Raw genomic sequence first — 22,764 nt, forward strand, 5'->3', positions numbered from 1 at the left:
AAACTTGAAATCTCAATCTGCAGAGGGAGGACCTCCTTGCTCAAAGCCCCCCCTCCACCCCCAAGGCTTTATTTTAATTCCAGGCCTGCAGCTTTCTGGAGAGTGAGTCCCTAGCTCACAGAGGAGTCTGTGACCTTCCACAGCTCAGGAGCTGCCCGTATGCCCTGCACAGAGCCAGCAAGTATCCTGCAAAGAGCAGAGATGTGAAAACTCCTGGTTCTAGAGAAATACTGTCTCATGAATAGAGAATACATTAGATCCAATTAGATGAGCTGGTGTGAAGGATCCATTGTAACAAGATCAACAAAGGTTTGTTATCCCTGTGGAATAGCTGCCACGGGGCTAATTCCCCAGTGACCGCTCTTGAGTTGTTTTTGGAGGAATCCTCTGGGCCGTTCTGCGTTGTATTGATACGGAGGCTGGGGGCTGAATGCTTTTAGTACATAGATGCGTTATGATACCCTTCAGGGTTCTTTCACCTTGAGAACCGTGTTGCCATCATGTTGGAAGAAATAACGTGAACAAAAGCCGTTTAGAGCGTATCCCTTACAATTTGTGACTAAGAGAAGGAGAGTGTTGCCTTCACGTCCCTCAGACTCCCTTTTTACATGATGGCCATTGGGCAGATGGCTAAGGGCTCACAGCACCTGAGTAAGTCCATGCCATGGAAGGGAGGTTCAGATTTATTATTTATTAGACTTGATGCCTAGTTAGACAAAATGGGAATTAGACTTTGCAACATGTGTTAGTTATTTGGGTAGCAGAGTGACAAACATTTTCATACTACTTTTCAAAATGTAAAATATAAATAATTTGTATTTGAATTATCATAGACACCATATGCTTAGTAGACAACAGAAGTCTGTGTTTTGTTCTAAGGAAAGTTACACTTGAGAGGGGGCGGTAGATGGAGGTTGGCTATAACGAGTGGAAATGTTCTCCTTTTGGTCCATATATCAGGGTTATCTTAAAAGCTTTTAAAAAATACATTTCATATGTAAAATAATCCTTTATCCCCAATGAGTGTTGCTCTCTGTTTTTGTTTCATTTTGTTTTGTTTTGTTTTTTTTGGCCTGGCTAGAGAATTTTAGAAAAATAATTGAAGGTAAAATGTATTCATTTTGAAAACAGTACAAACTCAGTCCAAATGATTTTTAGAAGTTGCATTTTTTTTAAAAATTACATTTCATTGTCAGTTTAAAAACCATAAAACCTAATGACTATAATGATGATACTGGAGGATCAAGACATCTTAGAAAAAGAAACTAAACAACAAATAGATTATAACCACAGTGTTTTTGACATCCTTTCGTGTAGCACTGAACCATCCTTTCGGGTGGTTGGTGCTGGTTGTTGGACCCAATCAGACAGGCACCCAAGCAGGTTGTTTGCAACGCTCACTGCCAGGTGCAGAGTTTATATGATGTTTGCTTTCCAACTTTTGATTTTAAAACTTGAAATCTCAATCTGCAGAGGGAGGACCTCCTTGCTCGATAAAACAGACATTCTTTTGTGTTTCTTGGGAAATGTCTAATTTGATAAACCCATGCCGTCAGGTGTTTATAATCCTGGACTTTGTGCCGTTAGATAGGCCGTGTCCGGAGTTGGCCAACTGTTTGTCTGAGTATCGCTTACAGATTTGATTCTTTAGTGGGCATGTTCTCATAAAGCTTACTTAGATCATTACTATTTACTCGTTAGGCCTGCAAAGAAGACCAAATAATGATTGTGTAGTTTTCAGAATTACTTACACTTTTTAATGTAACGCAAGAGAGGTTATACACATCTCCAGTAGGACTCTCAGAAAGCGACCTCGTACTATGTGGTAGCAATACCTGGTTTCAAGATGTGATTTGCATTTTTGTTATAATTTGAAGAGTAAATAGCTTAATTTTTTAAATGAATTTGTAAGGTATTAAAAAAAACTTTTTTTCAAGAATATTTCTTCTTAGGGAGCCTCGGTGGCTCAGTGGTGGAGCATCTGCCTTAGGCTCAGGTCGTGATCCTGGACACCCAGGATCGAGTCCCCTATCAGCCCCCCCCCCCTCTACAGGGAGCCTGCTTCTCCCTCTGCCTGCGTCTCTCTGTTCTCTCATGAATAAATAAATAAAATCTTTTGGAAAAAAAAAAAGAATATTTCTTCTTATACTTAGACTTTTTTTTTAGGTTAAATCAAGAGCCATCGTTGTCTTAAATGAATAAATTACTCTCTAGCCGTCTTTGATGGGAGAGAAAATATCCACAAGGGAAGACAGAGGAGAATTTATGGGACTGGTACTCTCATATACTTTGTAATATTTTATTTCAGGTGATCTTCTATGATTAAAAAAACGAGCCTTCTCTTTCCGAACAACTACTTTCTTTGATCTAAAAATATAGTCAGTTTGGGTGGCTCAGTTGGTTAGGTCCCAGGGTGTTGGGATCGAGCCCATATTTGGCTCCCTGATTGGTGGGGAGCCTGCTTCTCCCTGTCTCTTTGCCTGCCACTCCCCCTGCTTGTGCTCTCTCTCCGTGTGTCAAATAAATAAATACATAAAATCTTTAAAAGAAATCAAATATACTCAGTTAAAAATCTTTCAGTTATAAATAATCATTTCATATTGATTATCATAAATAATCAAAGGTATACAATATTAATATATTAAGTATTCTCTCCATACCTTTCCCACACGAATGGATCATTCTATTATGCTCGACTGATGAAGGATTAAGTAACTTTTAATTTTCATCAGTCATAGGATGACTTCATTTTATACATAATGAATCATTTCACATCATAATAGATTGAGCCTTTCACAAAACAAATTTTAAAATGTGTCGCTTGCTTTTTTGCAGTGATATTGAAATGAGTACAATCTGGGAACTGCATGATAGAATTTCTACAAAACATTAATATTTATCTTCTGGGTCACCACCTGAAGACTAATAGCACTATGTCCAGAATTCTTGTCATGCACTATGTTAGTAAAACAGTAATAAAAGTGATAGAGTAGTTCACTATTTTATATCCTGTGGCTGGTTATGGTCATCTGGCTAGAGTCTAACCCATATTAATCCCTTGAGTCAACAGTCAGGAACATTCAATGATGTACTTAAAATACTTTTTAACATGTGGTATTTAGAGTGTTTAGAATGTCAAAGGATCCTTTGTAATGATCTTCCCCTTGAGTAATTCAAAAGATATTTTTAAAGTTATTTTTCAAAGAGCACAGTGTTTGAAGACTTTCAGAAAATATAAATCTAGTAGAGGACTTTGGAAAAAGAAAAAAAGCTCAGTTCTAGAAAAAAAAAATCACACCCTACACTAGAGTGATATATTACTCAAATAATCTATAAAAAATTCAAGAAAACAGAGTATGTGTTCATTTTTGGTTGAGAAAAGAACTTTTTTTTTTTTTTTTTCGAACAAGAGAATGTGTTTGATGCTCCCTTAGGGAGCTGCACTCCTCTCTATAATTGTGTTTTTCACATTTTATGTTCAAATGTAAATGACTAAAGAGAAAGCATGACATGTTCATATTTTTCATAGAACATATTAAAGCCTGTTTCTATGGCAACAACTTTTAATTGGCAAATCCCATTCTGTTGGTGCTCTCAAGCTTATTTTTCCTGGGTATGTTGAATCGTTAGAGATGCTTCACAACGTAAAAGTTGGATTTGGCATTGCTTTTTGGCATGAGGGTGATCAATGGTCGAGGGTTTACTTCATTAAGTAATTTAGCCATATAGCGTGTTTGTGTCGTAGGTGGCTGCAGAGATGATACATCTATCCCAGCAGCCTGTTGTGTATCAGGAAACCTGCAGAGGGTTGGTGCAGACGCTCAGACTTGCACACTCAGAGCGGCGACGTGTGTGATTCCACAGAGGGGACGTAGGCGACGGTCTGACCTGATAGAACAGAGTGGGAAAAAAATTAGAATCTTTTCTGGGCTGTATTTCAGATGTTTAAAACAGTGTATCTGGGGTTCCTTATGGCCCTGACTTTAATAGTATAGAGTTGATTGATTTATGAAAAAGCAGCGTTTGCTGCTTACTTTTCAAAAATTTTATCTCTTGCATCGAGGCGGTACAAAATGTTGAAGCAGGTATTTGGTGAGTTGCTTTCAGCTACTGCAGTGTTATAAAAATAGATTAAGTAAACAGACACAGCAGGCCAGTGCAGCTTGGATTTTGAACTCTTCTGAGACCCAGTATAACTTTAATGGTTTATTGGTCTGGGGAGAAAGAAATATGAATCCCCAATGTAATTTTAATATTATATAATGAAAAAAGAATGATTTTACAGCATGGAATCAGGTGTTGTAACTATTATAATTCTTTCAGAGAGCTTGATCCAAAAGCTTCAGTTTTTAAGCTATTCTGGTCTACTATTCCGGTCTGCTGTGTGTGTGTGTGGTTTTTTTTTTTTTTTTTCTTTTCTTTCTTTCTTTTTTTTTTTTTTTTTTTTGCCTTTGCTATTTTTATATCACTGCAGTAGCATAACCCTGCACCAAGCACAAGACAGCATTGCAGTTGGTGTCGAATGTAAAACTGTTATTAAGCGAAAGCTAAGAAGGCAAATCCTTGGAAAGAAGGGAATTGTCTGCATTGAAGACTTGCAATATTAAAATTGAATTTGCCTTCTAAAAATTAAAATATGAAAAGAGTAAATGACAGTGTATGTTTCCTCCTTCAAAAGCCATGATTTCGTATACTCAAGAACTAAAATATGTTTAGTCACCCCCTTTTAATTATTCTCCTCTGTTGCAGATTTTCTGTAAAAGTGTTCCTTTCTTGTATGCGCTCTTTGTCTCATAAACGTGTTCTCATTGCATTTTTCATTAGCAAATGACTTTGCTCCTTTCATTAGAAGTCACAGAAAGCCTTTATGTCTGAATAGTTCAGCCTTCCCTTGTACCCTTCTAATCCATATATGTTTCCTGAGCAAATTCTGACTCTCATAATATTAAAATGAAATATGAATATATAGAAAACCAATTATGCATATTTGCCATCTGTGTGCATAATAGGTATATACATCATTTATCTCCAGTAGCCTAAGAAATGTGATTGAAGGGTACTACTAATTTATTTAAAGAGCTTTACCAGGGTCAGTCCAGAAGTGAGTGAGAAAAGTAAAAAGTAAGAATAGAGGTTAGGTGGCCTGCGCCTCCCTGTACAGTGTTCCTTTCTCTGAGCCACTGGCCCTAATCACTGTTTTTTTAGGCCAACAGGATTTTACTAGACCCTGTACATTCGTGTAGCCTTTGGGTCTTCAGGAACAATCCCAGAGATTCACAACATGTATAACGATTGTGTTAGTGCTTGGGAGGAGTGCTGGGGAGCCCCGCGCTGAGTAGGCCTGATGACTCAGCTAGAGAGGGCACCTAATTGGCCGCCCACCTCAGTCTGTCCTTGCTCGCTGTTCATGTAAACAGCAACTCTGATGAAATAGAGCATTTCTAGGTTTGGGCATCTACAAAGCTCCGGGGGACATAAAGCTTTACAATGACAAGGATCTTTTCATACCAGTCCTGTGCAAATAGCATTTGAAAAATGCAGAAAAAAAAAATGTAACAGAAATTAGTTACAGTGTTTAGATTTTTGGTTCTTAGAATCCAGGGGGTCCCAGTCTTATGATTGAGTGGAGGAATGTTCTTCTTCGGTCCCCTTTCTACCCTCAATTCCTATACCCAAGAGCATCTGTCTTGGTCACGGGTGTTTTGGATTCGCGATTCAGGGCCTACACCTACCTGCCTATATCTGGCCCCGGGGTTTATGTCTTTGAAGAGGTATGACTAGACACCTGATGAGCAAAAGGTAGGGCTGAAGGGGGCATAGGATTTTCTGGGAAGTGGCTAAGGATTCTGGTTCAGAGACCTAGCAGCTAACAATTAGAGCTGGAAATCTGGAAACATTTCAATGACAGTATGGGGCGGGTCTTCTCTAAGCACATCTCGTAGTCCACGGGTATTTTATTTCCGTAGGTAGGTAGGCAAATGAACTCATGGAAGGAAGCGAAGGAAGCGGTATCTTTATTACCTAAGTCGTGCCCTAACATAAGGGCAAAGGAGAAAGGTTAGTTGGTAGTGGAGTAGTTTCTGAGTTACTAGGATATATGAGTAGAAAAAAAATATATTAATAAGACCAATAATAAACCTTGTGTGGTTTGGAGCCTAACTCACTTTCCTTTATCCTTCCCAGTTCACATGAAATATTTCATAGACCTTGAACTGGGATTAATTTACATATGTGCTCTTTATAGGCATATGTATATTGATCTGTGTATGTCTACGTGCACAGACATCCATCTCGCTCACGCGTGTGCATCTCTCTGTCCGCACACACGCGCACACACATACACTCAACACACGGAACCATAAGTGGGTAAACATGGGTGACAGTCCGCTGGTGACTTCGTCTGAGATCAGGCTTTCGGAAATAAGTCATCATGCCTTCTTTCCTATAATGAGGAAGCATCCCCGAGTAGCAGGGACACTGGTGCTGGAGACACTTGATTCAGAGAGAGGGCTGGAGAGCACAGGCAAGAATGCCCTCGCCCTGCAGTCTGTGGAGCAGCAGAGCAGGAGCTGTGACCTTGTAGAAAGCCACCTGCCCCCGGCCCCCTCTTACCAGGACAATGAGCTGAGGCCCCCAAGACACACTCAAGGAAGACAGAGACTGGAAAACCTCCAGCTCACAAATCCAGATAAACTCGTCATGTGAGTAATTTATATTCTAGTGGTGTTTTCTAGGGACCAGCTGTTGGCTTTGCACAGATTTGTCCTAAGTCCTCATAAATCACATGGTCAGGTGGAGAGGATAGTTACTCCCATTCTATTGACGAGGAGCCTGAGGCCCAGAGGATTACGAGTTACTACACACAAGGTCACAGGGTTGGTAGGTGGCCGAGTGGGATTCGAACCAGATATAGGCAGGTAGGCCTAAGACCTGAATTGCGAATCTGAAGCACCCATGAATCTTTCTGCTTTTGGAGCACCCACTGGTCAGCATGGTTTCCTTGGATCAGTTTTGTAGGAATTCTGCAGCCTGTTACACGTGCAGGAGACCCTTCTTGGAGAAAGTTAAGACCTTCCCTAGGGTGGATAATGAAGGTCCCAGGTGTGAGATACGAAGCCCTCCCCGCTCGGAGCAGATGTGTTAGGTAACTGGGTAAGCTGCTCCTGGTGGGTTTCTGACATCACCTTCAGGTGCCTGACCTCCTTGCCACATCTCCATTTTTCTTCCTTCCAGATGCACATACCTGTAATCCTCCTTCTGACCTTGTCACTTGCAATTAAAGACTTGGTTCGTGCAACTTTCCTGAGAAATCACACATGAAACAGCAGTGCTCCTTGCGGCTCTAGAAGGCCTTTGAGGAGCTGGCAGTAGGGGGCAGGGGGGGCTCAATTTGGCATGTTTTACAATTCTCTGAGCATTTGGCTCCTGCCTGACATGGTTTGGTTTGTGCAGCGTTTTTGCTAACCCTATACCAGGCATGATCTCAGTGGTATTTTCTATACGAAACACCTTGGTATAATTCAGGATGAAAAATAGGGTATACGGGAGGGAAGAAAATCAAATTTGATCGGCAAAGTGCTGACATCCTAATTGGAAGCAGCGAGAAGTAGCATACAATTGCCGCAGGCCTACCGAATCTGTTTGTCAACCCCCTTCCCACCCCCCAACTCACGGGGAGGCATATTTTTTTAAATTCTGTTGAATTCTTTCCGATTCTATTTTGAGGGGAATGGCTAGGTTTGCAGGGAACGGGTAATAAAGTATTGACATTCTCTTTGCTTTTATCATCTGAATGGATTGCAAACGGTGTCTAAGAGGCTTTTTTTTTTTTTTTTTTTTAACTGAGCTTGGGTTACAAATAGAGTAACTCCTGTCATTAGGTTAAAAATATGTGTGTGTGTGTGTGTGTGTATATATATATATATGTTTACCTGGTAGGGGCAGTTGAGATTTATAAATAGCCAGGAGTGGCACATAGACCTCTTTTGTCTTCATATTATGTGATAGAGTAGCAACCAAAGTTCCTTAAAGAGGGGCCTTATTTTTTAATACACAGTCTCAGGCAACCCTGTATCGGTGATAACAAGTAGTTCACTTCTCACTGCTGCCTAATGCTTCTATTAAACGTTTCAGAGCTTCTGAGACAAAAATTAAGAACTAATTGATATGGGATCCATCGCAGTGATGCTAATAGAGGCAGGGTTCAGCTAATTGAGTCTTTTGTACATATTTACATTTCATGTGCTATTTCAAAACTCAAAAAAAAAAAATGAATGGAATGCTTTTGGAAAACCAACATACCTCTCCTCCTCCTGCCTCTTTGGATAAACAACCATCCTAGAACTTGTTAAGCAGCAGCAAGACGTAGAAAACATCCAAAGTGGCGTTCTTTAATTTCTGAATAATATGTGTTTGCTTTAACATTTCTTCTTAACCAGCTCCTTTCTATTTTCGGCAGAATTACGTAAGATACACACGACGAAAGAACATATATCACAAAAATAGCCTTTCAGAATATTTCAGTGTGCTGCCAATACTATCATGTTCTTCTGAAAGGTAGCTGTTCCCACGTTTGCGGTAACGTAAGGGAAACGTCGTATGAGATGCAAAAATACTCCTGAGAATGCATCTGGGTCGAAAATCCCAAAGCCCCTTATCGGTTTTTCACAGGAAACATGCGTGTGCAGATGGCCTGTTGAATTTTCCGGCATTTTACTGCGGTAGACAATTTGTGGCCTGAGATCCTGAGTTTCTAGAATGGTGTTATCTTATCTCTTTGAGGTGCCTCCTAAAAGGAGTCCAGAATCCGTTGCCTAGATGGCAGAGGAAGGTGACAGATGTCCTCCACATAAACAAGGCTGTTGTCCTTCCCACCCAGCGCTTACTGGGCTGTGTCCCCGTCCTGTGTCATTCCTCCCTCGGACCCCTCTCCTGGTGTGTCTCTGACATCCTAGGGAGCAGTGCCATCGTATTCCCAATAGAGTAGCTTCAGAAGGGGCTCATGGGTATCGGTGGCTTGTAGATTTGTGATGCGGGTACAAACACGAATTACTTTGCACGGGGAGCCCATCCTAGAGGATGGTTTGGTATCCACGACCCATCCCAGGTTCCAGGGCACTTTGAAGGCGCATGGTAATTCTAACCCCCACCACAATGGCAACAAAGAGTGAGGTCTCTAGAACCATGCTGGGCTGCTAGGTCAAGAAAGCCACTGACTTACCTTTACAAGAGAACGAATGGTCCGGGGGGATGTGGATCCTCTTCAGGTCTGAAGGAATTTCCTTTGACCTTTGAGCCCCCAACTTTATCCACTCCTCTTGCTGAGGATGTTTCTCAGGAAGTCAGATGCCATCGATGCCACCTGCATCGGACTCTTGTTTATCGGTGGGAATTGCATTTTGTATTTCTTTTTCTAACCTCCATCACCCAGCATAATGATAAGCTGTTAGGCAGCCAATATATATTGATTAAGAGATTTAAAAAAAAAATAGGAAATCAGCAAAATTGTAGATCTAGGTTCCTTCTTAATACGTATGTGCCGTAGTTGGCACAGTGAATTTGAATGTTACAATCCAACAGTTCTCTGTAGAAACTGTTTTCTCAAAAGAGTCATTTACTTCCCTCGGAATTCTCATAGATACCGCTTTTCGTCAAAAGTATAAGATTATTTTAAATACTTTTTTTCGAAGACCCTCACTGAAAAAAAAAAAAAATGGGGCCTAATTTATAGAACTGTGCTAACAGTTACTGAGCGTAACCCGTTTCGTATGAATCTGTTTTTATCACTGACATTCCCTTCATCCCACAGTGGTTCTCGACAGCAGCTTTTAAGATCAAAATTATCAGAGAGATTTTTCTTCCCGATTTCCTCCAAAGTGAGAACTGTGGAGAGCTGCTATCATCTTGATAGTGGCAACCCTAATACTTTGGGGCAAAATTGAGGTGTTTTGGGGTTTTTTTTGTTGTTGTTGTTGCTCAAAGGGTAACGTAGACAACTTTGCTATTGACAACTCCGTTTATGGATTTCACACAAACCAACTCTGACATACCCATACACCGCTGATAACACCTGGCAGAGTCAACGCAGGTGACATCCGCAGCGTCACTCAAAGTGTATTGTGGTGACGGTCTGTATCGATGTACAGTGAAAAGAACCCTTAGATTTTGTTTTCTTAGTTGCTGCATTTTGTACACTACTGGCTATTTGAATTTCAACTTGATACCATTTTTGTTCTAAATATAGCCTGCCACATGTGTTTATACAGTGCAGATAAGTCAGGCGGAGGAGTCCCCATTGCTTTAGTTGTTCTGCGACTGTACAAATTCCTTAGTTTCACGGGATCTCGGAGTCCTTGTCAGCAAATGGGAAGAAGAGGTGATCCAATCAGATAAAAGTGATCCCATCAGATAAAAGTGGTCCGATCAGAAAATCATGGGGAGGATAATGGGAGGCCTGTTCTTTCCTTTATTTACCACTGGGGCCCACCACGAGAGACAAGCCAGGGAAATAAGGCTTTGCCCTCATGGATCCTACATCCCTAATGGGATCAATCAGTCAGTCAGTAGGTAAACCTATAAATCAGCCACCTAACTGCGGGTGTGAGCAGTGCTATGAGGAAAATAAACAGGAGCAGCAGCCTGGTGGAGACTGGTTCTGGGAGGACTTGAGTGGAGCAGGTTATGTCCACTGCTCTGTCTGGAAGAGCAGAGGCAGTGGGGGGGGGGTAGTGTTTTTTTTCCTCCTCATCATCCCCAGTTAATTTTCTTCCTCTTTAACCATCGTGTTCGTGATTGACAAAACAACAACAACAACAAAAATATGGATACCTTTTTATTTTTGTGACAGCTGTTTTTGTTTTATAAATTTAAGATTGCAAAGCAGATACTCGATGGCTTTGAGGGGTGACAGAGTGATTAGGTACATTTTCATTGCTTCACAGGGTGATACAGATTATTGCAGACTCAGATGTCGTATAGTCATCCTGATGATTGTGGAAGTGTGGGGTTTTTTTCTGCTCTCTTGGTATATAATAAATTTCACGGAGGACATTTGTGCACTAGCTCACCTTTAACCCGCTTGAATGGTTTAGTGTGACTGTTTTGTCTTAGATTGTTAGGTACCGTGAAGCCATTACTCTTGCTTTGTTTAATGGGTCTTACTCTATCCTTATGACTTAGGTCCTCTTCACCATGGACTGTCTTCCTGAAATTCAAGTAGTCCTCAGCAAAGCCATTCAATGAGTGGATTATCCTTGCCTACACTCTAGATTTCCTAATCAGGCATTTAGGATAATGCCCCGTACTTCACTTTGTCAGCCTTAAAAAAATTAAACAACAGAGGTTATCGAGCCGCAAATTCGTTTATTTGGGAAACAGCAGAGGAACTGCAATTCAGAATACCAAGACTCTGGCAAACCATCAGCAAGTCTGGAGGACGAAGGAGGAGGGCATCCCTTTGTAGAGGAAAGGAGGAGGTTGGGATGTGGTGTTCTGACAAAAGCTCATTGGAGGAAACTGGGAATTCCGAGTGGTGGCAGCTTGTCTTTGGCTGCAGGTGAGGGCAGCTTGCTGTAGCCATGCTGAGAGGAAATCTTTCTTCCTCCTGAACTCTGCAGGCTGGGCCTGGTGACAGTGCTTGAGAGCTCTCCCTTAATGGCTTCCCAACTCCATTTTTTTTTTAAAAAAAAACTATTTTGTTTATTTATTTGAGAGAGAGCCAGAGCAGGTGCTTGAGCAGGGGCAAGGGCAGAGGGAGAGGGAGAAGCAGAAGGAGAGGAAGAAGCAGGCTCCCCCGCTGGGCAGGGAGCCCCACGTACGGCTCAATCCCAGGACCCTGAGATCATGACCCGAGCCAAAGGCAGATGCCCAACCGACTGAGCCACCACATGCCACCCGCCCTCCTAAAACTCCATTTTTTTTTAATTTTTATTTATTTATGATAGTCACAGAGAGAGAGAGAGAGAGAGAGAGGCAGAGACACAGGCAGAGGAAGAAGCAGGCTCCATGCACCGGGAGCCCGATGTGGGATTCGATCCCGGGTCTCCAGGATCGCGCCCTGGGCCAAAGGCAGGTGCCAAACCGCTGCGCCACCCAGGGATCCCCTAAAACTCCATTTGAGTGAGGTTTCCTTTATTCATTTTCACAGCCTTAACTCTCTGAATGTGCCTCCCCTAAGTAAAGCCTTCGTCCCAATCAGGTTGGCTTAAACACTGGCCATTGGATGGCCTGAAATTCCCACCTGTGTGCTATCTTACCTGTTAGGCCCTCTGTCTTTTTGGATTCCTGGGAAGGCAGCTGCATGATGGAGGACACAATCCTCCAACTTGGCATCAGACCTGAATTTGGGACTCAAACTTTATTGGCTACTTTTGTCATCTTGGGCAAGGCATTTAATCTCTGCGAGTCTTTGTCTCCCCATTGGCACAACACGGTTAATATTACTCCTATGGTCATTGTGAAGTTCAGGGAAAATGCTAAGACTCCCAGCATGCTCTCCCCTGCACTTTGTTCACCTTGGTACCACGTCATGGTATGAAGGACACTTCGTGGTACCGACCATCTGTTTTCTGAAATATTCCCTTGTGTGTTAGGCTTTATGATCTGCCCGCATCACCTTCTCTTTTCATACTATTTTCACATGACCTTTTTCTTTTCTTTTTTTTTTTAAGATTTTATTTATTTATTCATGAGACACACACAGAGAGAGAGAGAGAGAGAGCAGAGACCCAGGCAGAGAGAGAAGCAGGCTCTATGCAGGGAGCCCGATGCTGGACTCGATCCCGGGTCTCTAGGATCAGGCCCTGGACCGAAGGCAGGTGCCAGACCACTGAGCCACCCAGGGATCCCCTTTATTTTGGTTTTTTGTTTGTTTGGTTGCTTTGGATTTTGGGGTGTTTTGATAGGCAGATAAAAGAGAGAGAGGTCGGTTAAAATTCTCAAAAAAGAAAGTGTGAGGATTACCTCTTTATTTTAACGAACCATCTGTTCATTTGTGTGAGCGGTGTTTTGTTTACGAAAACTGAGGTAGAAGGAATGGTTTGTGGTGAATGAACAGATGTTTTTGCATAGCGGACCCATAGAAGTGCATTGAAGACAAACATGGGGGGCGGGATGGGGTATATGACCTGCCCTTAAATGTGTCATTGGAAAGACAACAGGAGGGGAAATGACAGGTTCCCCCAACACGCAGTAAGCCGGCAGGGCTGTACAAAGAGGAGGCCTGTAGGGCGGCCCTGTGAAGCCTGTGTGACAGTAGCAATGGGCTGTTAAAAATGGGTGATCCAACCTGAAAATTTCCTCACCTTTTAAAATCTGGCAGTTAAGGAACATCATCATTTTGAGAGCTGTTTCAATCTCAAATGATCAATGGTATGCTTTAAACGTAAATAACGAAGCTATTGATAATTTGTGAATTTTTACCTGAGTCTTTTTTAAGGTGTTTCTTGATCCTTCCATGGTCCTCTGTTTAATATTTTCCTAAAATAACCGCATTGACTGATACATTATAAATCTCTTGCTGCCGTGCGCTGGCACAGGCTCCACCATGGCATCCACTCACTCGTGGTGGGGGGGGGGGGGCACCTGCGCCCTGGTCCCACATAAGCTAGAATATTCCAGCAAAACCCTGGCAGTTTATAATTAGCATACCGATTTGAAGAGGAATTATTTTTTTTGTTCATTTGCATAATCGGTCCATCTGATTATCAATGTTGTTTTCTCTTGGAAATCAATATTAAAAAAAAAAAAAAACTGCCTTACCAAATGGTTCTTTTCAGAGCACAATGTATGTAAAAAAAAAAAAAAAAAATCAAAACAAACCAAAAACAGTTGCCCTAATTCAGCACAAGAGAAATTTATTGTAGATTAGGAACCACAGCTTTTTAAATGAAATTTGAAATTATTTTGACTTACAGGTCCGTGCTAACTGTGAAACAAACAATTTCAGAGATACCTAAAAATAGTTACACGTAGAGTACTTAAATGTATTTTGGGTAATGTGAAACTTAATCGCATCATTATGAGTCACTGAAATAGTTTGGAAAAACTGTTTAGGAGGTAGGCATAGATCCTGATTCTTATTTATTTATTTATTTTTTATGTTAGTGCATTTGCTACACCAGTTTAGAACAGTTCCATCTAATTTTAGACAGGCTTTTCATATTTGATTTCATGATCTTGTAGGACTCTCTTAGGGGGGTAATATGACTGTTATGTTCAAATATTAAAGACGAATATGTCACATTCAGAGCACAGACCTTAAAATGATCCATATCAGCTACTGGCGGAGTAAAACGAGGCAGACGTGAACTTTGTTTTTCATTGCTTTTGGTGATTTTTGAAATCAGGAAAAAGAACATAAGGTGGTTACTTTATTGGTATGCTGCTTGAGCAGTGCTTCAGAATCTTTGCTGAGTTATCTACTGTATTGATACCTCTGAGTAGCCTTTTCCAATCGGAACAATCCATAGTACATTTACTATTTATTCTTCTCAGATGTGATTGTCCTCTGGAGTCCAGTTTTTATCTTGGTATAAGGCAGCAGTGAAACGGAGTAATGGACTAATGATTGAGCCAGAAATTTGCTACTGAGTTGTAAGAAATTATAAGATAATAAAGCTTAATTTGGCAGTTAGTCAATAAGCAATTTTTCAGAATATTACTAGGTGTTCAAAAAGCGCTGTTTTAGGTGTTTGGAAGTCAGACATCAGGTTAACGTATGTTCTCTACACGTTCATTGTGTCTATTAAATATGTATTCTATGTATATGATGCAATGTACACTTGGCTTTATAAGATTCGTTTTTTATAAATTTATTTTTTATTGGTGTTCAATTTGCCAACATATAGAATAACGAATTAACACCTGTTATGAGCCTGCCACTCGTCTAGGTCTTCTTGTTTTGGGAATGCAACTGGCAAATAAGCAGTCATGGTTCCACTCTCACTGAGCCTGGTCTAGTAAAGGAAACAGGCAGCTGGCATTTAATTATGATAAAGGGTAAAGAATGTTCTGGAATCAGCCAGAAGAACGTAAAACAATTAAAGGGTAAAGAATGCTCTGGAATCAGCCAGAAGAACGTAAAACAAAGATGAAGCTTAAAAAAAAAAAAAAAAAAAACTTCCTAAAGAAGGTGACATCAACTGGAGACTCTTAAGTCTAACTACAAATTAGCCAGGCCAAAAAAAACCCTGCAAGGGCGGAGTGTTTTGATAGTTGGATCTACATGGTCAAGTGATGTCTTATGAAAGACACTGAACCTAGTTCAGTTTGCTATGGCTGGATGGCTGGGAGAGCGTGTGTGTGTGTGTGTGTGTGTGTGTGTGTGTGTGTGTGGGACGGGGAGGGTGTGAAAAAGATGGGTCTGGGAGATGACTTGGAGAATGATCAGATGGAGAATGATCAGATCTGTGTTAGCTCTTGCCCCATCTGTTAAAGTAATTACTTAATTGGTGTCCCCTCCCCAGCTCTCAGCCACTTCAGGAGTCCTCACAGTCCTGCCCCATGAGTTCATGAAGTACAGCTTTGCTGCTGTGCTGACGACATCCCGGGCCCCGGTCTATAGAAGGAACTAGATGATCTGTAGCTCAAGTTTTTAAAACTTGTCCTCACACCGGAGTCAGCCTACGTTTCATACTTCTTTCTCACGTCTCTTATAAATGTATTTATTATTTGTCACTGATGCTTCAGACTATGCCGTTTCCTCTTCCTGGATATCTTTTCTAACTCTTTATGTTTAAATTATACCTCATCTTCAAAGCCGTTAATTTGATTCTTCTAAATGGAAGCATTCTCTTTTTTTTCCTTCGAATTGAGAACTCTTTATCTGAACATCCCGTATAACACTCTTTGCCTTCTATCGTTATATTCTAGTTATTTAAGTGCATGCCTCATTTCTCTTCATGGAAAAAACAAAAAAAAACAAAACAAAAAAACCCATCTGATTCATTTATTGACTCAATTGCCCCATAGCGCTGAGCACATGAAAGGCCCCATCAAATGGTACATAAATGTATAAATGAGTTATTCCAGAAGATACTAAGATTTAAGGTGAAGTATATTTAAGGCAACACCTTGAAACATTTGACAACAGTTCTCTTCCATCATTTATCTATCCATCCATCCATCTATTTTTGCCTCATCCATTCATTGCCTATCTTCTAGCTTACTTTTTTACATTGATCTTTGATAAGTTTGATAAGGAGACAGTGAATCACTTGTTCTGTTGTGCTTTCTCTTTCATCTATGTCCACATAGGTGTGTCTGTGCATATATATTTCTTATCTATATATAAATCTTGCTCTTTCATTTTTTAAATTTTTTTTAAAGATTTTATTTGTTTATTCATGAGGGACACAGAGAGAGACAGAGACACAGGCAGAGGGAGAAGCAGGCTCCATGCAGGGAGCCCGACGTGGGACTCAGTCCCGGGTCTCCAGGATCACACCCTGGGCTGAAGGCGGTGCTAAACTGCCGAGCCACCACCAGGCTGCCCAAATCTTGCTCTTTTAGAACAATTTCATAGACTCTGTATGCTCTGGTATTATTGCAAGAAACACAAAAGAAACCTTCTGTTTCGCTTTTGAATAATTTCTGATGCGGGCGGAACATATCAATGTCCAGTTTCTCTGTCTGGATTGAAGTAAAAGCATGTGTTGTATCTGCAAGCAAACAGCAACAACAGATTAAAGTTGCCCTCAGTCCCTAGATTGTCTCGGCCACCTGTATCCTGCCTACCCACTGGTGGGATGTATGGGGACTCTGACATGTCTAGTGCTTCCAACTTCACCACTTCACACGGGTGGGGCCTTACATGGGATATTTAACCTCTGGAAGCTTCTGTTTCCTCATTTGTAATAGGAGGCTAGTGAGAATCACTTCTTGGGATTGCCCTGAGGGTAGATGATAGAGATTATTGTGAGGGTTAATGATAGACATTGTAATTACACCTGAACAGGACACAGAGGAGGTCACCATTAGGGCAAGGATTCTATCCACTGTAATGGTCTTCCAAAGCAAATGCTGTTAGTCCTGTGGAGACCTCATATCTTCTTATTTGAAAATTTATGACATGCCAGTTTACCTTCATAAACGTTTACTGCAGCTATGATAATTTTAACTTGAGCATAGGCAACTTACAATGGAGTCATAAACGCAATACTATCAAGATAACTTAGGAGCCGCCTAAGACCTCTAGCCCCCCAGTGGATGGGAATGAAACTAAATTGTATATGAACTGCTATTACTAATCAAAATGCCACTAATACTTTGATACACTCTTTCTTTGGTGTACCATCAATGTCGAGTATCTAATAAGAATACCCAGGGCTCTCCTGGGTACATTGATGACATGGATCCTATGCCCCTCTTTTCCCATGAGCTCTCTTGCTTCCTATGAACAAGGTGTTTAGAAGCATGTGGTGCTGGTCTGAGGCACCGTCCTATGACTGTATGCCCAAGGGAGCAAAAGGCAGCAGCTCTTTTTTGGGTCGTCCTTTGCCCTTGGGTGCCCTTTCCATCACTGTGTAGGGAAGGAGCTATGAAGGAACCAGTTTAGAAACAGGTATGTCGGTGAAGAGACAGTCAGATAACGCTAGCAGTTGCCCTGGAGTCATTGGCAAACACTGGCTTTGCAAGAACTATGGAAAAAGTTGTGATTGATGCATAAATGAGAATGCGGATTGGTATATATAGACTAACCAATGGTCCTCAGAGTAGCAGTCATTAGAATCATCTGAGAGCTTGCCTGGGACCCAGCCAAGATCAATGAAATTAGAATTTCTGGGAGTGGATGCTGGGTATAGAAATTTATTATTTATAATGTGCAGCCGTGGTCAAGGACCAACCGCCTAGGCTTTATCAGTATCATCGCAGTGATGTGATAGCTGGGACGCCAGAGATGCCCTCCTGTCTTTTAAATTGCGTATTCATTCTACAGACATTTATCAGAAATGCTTAGGTTGCTAAGTTAGGTTTAGCCCTGTCTTTAACAAGTTCTTAATCTAGAGCAGCAGACAGACTTGTGGAAATTAGCTGTAATGCAATTTGACAGGTGCTGAGTTCACTACTGTGAGTTTATTCTCTCTGGCAAGAAAATAAAGACGAGGACGGGAGGGACAGTGAGGGAGAAGATGTCCCCCAGAAAGTGACATTTGAAAGTGTCATCTCTCGTAATTAAATGCAACTTAGGAATATGGTTCCCTGTTACTATCCACTCAGTTTAAAATCCAGATGCTTCGTTTCCCTCTGGTAAGAGACTTACCTTGGGCACTGGGAAGCTTTCTCACAGCCACCCAGGAGCGACGTTACTCCGATGCAGTTTCACAAATAAAGGCGCTGTTTGGGCCAGGAGTTGAGGACCTGCATAAGGTCCCATGGCCAGTGGGTGAAGAGCTGCAGTGAATCCAGGTCTCCCTGGCTCCTGGATGGGTGTTTTGTTTTCTTTTGTTTGTTTTGTTTTGTTTGTTTTTGTTTGTTTTTGTGTGTGTGCTGGACCATTCGTTGCCATCCTTGGGCACTTAGAGGCTTGGTGTGGGTTCAGTAGAAGAGATTCTAACTTGATAGGGAGCTGAAGGACTCTGGTAGAGGGGGAGCTGAAGGAAGTAGAGAAAGCTTGTCCTTTCAAGCTTGTCCCGAGAAGTGGGACCGAGTAACCGGAAGCAGGTTTCTGAGGTTCCAGGGGTGTAACGGACATGCTAGGGAATGTCCATTTACTGAGGACCAGACCATCATAACTGAGGCCCGTGTGTACATTCTTTCCTCTAATACTTACATCCTCCCTAGGATGGTATTCCTATCTTCATTTTTATAGAAGAGGAAGTTGAAATGTAGTGAGGTTGAATAATTAACCCAAAATCTCACTGCTAATAAATGCCGAAGTTGGCATTTGAACAAACAACTCTGTGATTCCAGCTCATGCGATGTTAACCATTGAGCTGGGGCTCAGTTGCTTTTTTTATGTCAAGTCCTGGGACATTTCCTGTGAGAAGCTCTCTAAGGCCTGTATGTGAGGAGCTTACAAGCTAAGGACACAGATAAATCCAACAAGTGGCCATATTTCTTATATGGGAGGTTGGGTGGGGGGAGGCAAAGTACAAAGATGGGGTTGGGTATCTCTGGTAAGAAGTTACCTGAAGAAGGAGCCGATGGGGAGGAGACTAGGGAATAAGGGAAATAGAGTTGACGAAGAAAAAAATAAATGGGACCATAGCATGTGAGTTGAGAGGGGCCCTGGAGGGGACGCAGAAGGAATGCTTGAAAATGTTGTTGGACAGAGCATCTTGTATCCTGAAAGACAGACGGACTCATTCACTTGGCAAATCATTGTTGGGCTTATTGGGTTGGCCCAGCTGCTGGGCACGAGGCTGAGACACGACACCGCCTCTGGAAGCAGTGGGCACGGGAAGGAGGTGTACAAACAATGCACAGTGAAGCCACGTGAGTCCGTTAGCAGAGAGGCAGGTCCTAAGTGCCAGCGAAAGCAAAGCAGCTACTGCTCCTGGCGCCCACTTGCGTTAGCCAGAGGCGGAGGCGAAAATCCATGCCTCGGTTGCTTTACTCGCTCCCTGTGCCCAGGCCTGGTGTTTAGCAGATGGGGCCTCCAGCCTAAATGCTGTTGATACCATAGCAAGAGAAAAACATCATGTGACAGCAGCCTGTGCTTTTCCCCCTCTTACGTTCCCAAAATTCCGGCTTATTAAAAAACAGTGTTGCCATGGCTGATGTTCTTGGGAGGCCCACCACCTCTATACTCCTCATCTTAATTAAATAAGCACTTAAAGTGGAATCCGCTCCGCAGCCCCTGATTGCCTTCCAGAACAAGGCAACCTTGTGATGATGCAGCTTTTTCAAGTGCCTGTGTTTAAGTGATGACTTCAGTACCCTTCCGCCTCCACGAGTCTCCTTATAGATGTTGGTGAGAGTTCCAGGGTTCACGCGCACCCAGTCGTACTTGTTTGTTTATTGTGCCCATGCATCTTTCTCAAAAAGCGACCAGAGGATACTCGAACCATGAGCTCTTACTCAAAATTCTTTCTCAAAATTCCCATTTTCTTCCCACTGATCACTTTTAAGTCCCTTGTGTTGTGTCATCTCTGTAGAGACTTGGGGCCCTGCCTTTAAAAAGCCGGTGGAAGCCTCTGGGGTGGGGGTGGGGGTAGGGGTGGGGGGGAGAGGAGGTTACCGGCTCAGATAGCCTTGGTTGTGATACTGCTTTTTTTTTTTTCTCCTTCTAGAGTTTTTTTTTTTTCTTCCCCCACCCTCACTGCCTGTGCTGCTGCAGTCAGCATCCAATCGAGATGTGTTCTGGGCTCAGGAGCCAATTGTCTTTCTCCTCACTGCAGCCTGAAGTCTGTGCACAATTTTAGCAAATTGTCATGGGGATGCGGGGGGAGGGGGGGTGCTTTCCCTGCAGGAACAGAGCCAGTGTCATTGAGCACATTTTGTTCAAGTACAAAGTTGATCTGTCTGAAGGAGACAGTGGTCAGCCGTGGTAAGGACCTTTGTCGCCTCACCTTTTCTTCGTGCTCTGTCATTGTTGTTTATGTGAAGAAGTAGCGTTTAATCACTGGTCTCGAGATCAGACCTGTGGGGCCAGCCAGCGACAACATTTGTGCGCAGTGAGGGAATCCCAGAGGTTTTACAGAGGAGTCCGAGTGAAAAATCGGGGGGAAAAAAAGGTGTTTGCTACTTGGCAAAGATGATGATGTGTCTGAAAGATTAGAGAGCAGTGTAGTGTAATAATTTCGGCACATAATTGACAAAATTTTGGACATCCGGTACAGTTGGGAAAATGACCTGAGCACTAATTCAATGCACAGTATACAGTATCCCAACTAGTGGACTTGGATGAAAGATTTACAGTGAAAAGTATTGAAATAGGACTTTGAAAATATTGCATATTATTATTCTTTAAAGTTTATCATAACTGATAATAAATCTTATTTTAGGTATGTAAAAATTTGTAAGTAGGTGTATCTAGAAGGCACAAACATAGCAAATGCCTCATATAAATGCAAGGTAATAGTGTTATTAATCTTGAGCTGACTTCAGAGATGTTTTACCTCTTTGATTTTCTTTGAGTTTTTTATTGCTGAATAAAAGACTTGCCCCTTAAAACCTGCCATCCTCTCTATATCACTAACTTATAGTTTTCATTTTATATACATACATAAAGAATTTATATAGAAAGGATATATATACACACATTTATGTAAATATGTATTATATATACATATATTTAAATATATACTTATATATTCATATATAAAGAATATATGTATTCTTTTTTCTATATAAAGTCACCTTTTCTGCATATCCAGTATCCATTGGCGTGCCCATTTGTATCCATTTGTAATATATCCAAATCACAGAGGCCAGTCAGGGGAATGCACAGATAATCTAAGAACCTCTTGCCTTGCTAGATGTCTTGTTGCAACGGGTGGTGGGAAGCAAAATTTTAACCTGTTTGGTGTTCATTTATTTTCTAACGTTGACCCTATAGCATAAGTCCTGCCAAAGGGGAAAAAAATGAATAGCAGATAAACTGAAACTTATAAGAGAATCTGATGTTATTCATGATACTTTGGAAATACCATGTGGATTAGGCTTCACCAGAATCACTTGTTTATGTCGTGAAACATCTTCTCCTTTGTAGAACTCAATGGAGATAGAGGCATTCATTTGGTTCTGACCTATTCTGGGTAGAATCATCTATGTTTTAGTGTAATGATTAGAGAAACATACGTACGTATGTACTTGAGTATCTAAAAGTGAACATCAGTGCGAATGCATCTCCAGCGTAGTGGGGAAGAGTGACAACTGTGTAGTTAGACTGCCTTGGCTTGATGATATGCCCTTGGAGAAGCACCCTCCTCCCCACATCCCTACCGTCTCCTCCCCACATACGTTTGGAGAGATATTTAAAGATGGAGAGCTTTTGTGTGGCCAATGCTAGGACTGGAAAGGACTGCTTAAACAAGTCTTTCAGGAGATCATTAAGGAAAAAATCCTATGCGTTTGACTTAGGACATTCACCTTCTTTTTACCCTCCGGAAATCCTTAGAAATATAATAGATATGGTCGTGTTGTAATCCATCTATAATGATACGATGATGAATTGGGTACTATTTCTAAAACATTTTGTATTTCTCAATTGAAAGGCATGTGCTACAAATAGAGCACTAAATTTTATTACGTAAATGCTAGGGTTTTTAATTATTAGCCAAGACTGAAGAGTGTCTCATTTGGATGCCATAAAACTTCACAAGTGTTTCTTGCTACCAACAGTTTAGAAGTCTGACAGTTGCTCTACCGAAAAAATAATGAAGCAATTGAAAAAAATAATAGAAACATAGTGACCTGGCATTTCCAATTTTATGGTGCCATAAAAAAGCAGCCAAGAAATGTTGGACTGTTTAATGATGCTGGCACCTACCAAATGTCACTGGGCTTTCACAAGGTCATGGAGACTCTGGTTTGACTCAGGGATGTTGGCCAGACCCATGTTGGGAACACAGGAAGACGGTGGAAGACGGACAGACAGTAGGTGCCAGTTAAACCCTTCCCTGCTCTTCACACAGTAGGCTACACGCTTGTGTGGGATTCTGCGGGGTAGAGGCGGGGCCATGGCTATCACAAAAATGTGAGCCTGTTCCTTCATACAGCATCCCACCGCCGACATTTCTTAACATAGGATCCTTGTGGGCCCTCAACCGAAGAGGCCAACTGTCTTCAGGTGACTGTCAGCTACAATTGTGTGCTGATATA

General features: G+C 41.6%; 1 protein-coding gene across 37 annotated transcripts in view; it reads left to right on the plus strand.

The window, feature by feature from the left end:
* Window positions 1-22,764, plus strand: part of MBNL1 (muscleblind like splicing regulator 1) — a 204,081-nt gene that overhangs the window by 130,772 nt on the left and 50,545 nt on the right. For 3 of the 37 annotated variants that reach the window (XM_072727184.1, XM_072727189.1, XM_072727196.1), the window contains exon 1: window positions 20,384-20,488. The exons of 32 other annotated variants lie outside the window; for them this stretch is intronic. The gene's annotated coding sequence lies outside the window, so the exon portion shown is untranslated. Of the gene's footprint in view, window positions 1-20,351; window positions 20,489-22,764 lie in introns of those variants that run through there. 2 more of the 37 variants (XM_072727193.1, XM_072727179.1) reach the window with 2 other exon arrangements.

Source organism: Vulpes vulpes, chromosome 11 (genome assembly GCF_048418805.1).
Source record: "Vulpes vulpes isolate BD-2025 chromosome 11, VulVul3, whole genome shotgun sequence".
Lineage (NCBI taxonomy): Eukaryota > Metazoa > Chordata > Mammalia > Carnivora > Canidae > Vulpes > Vulpes vulpes.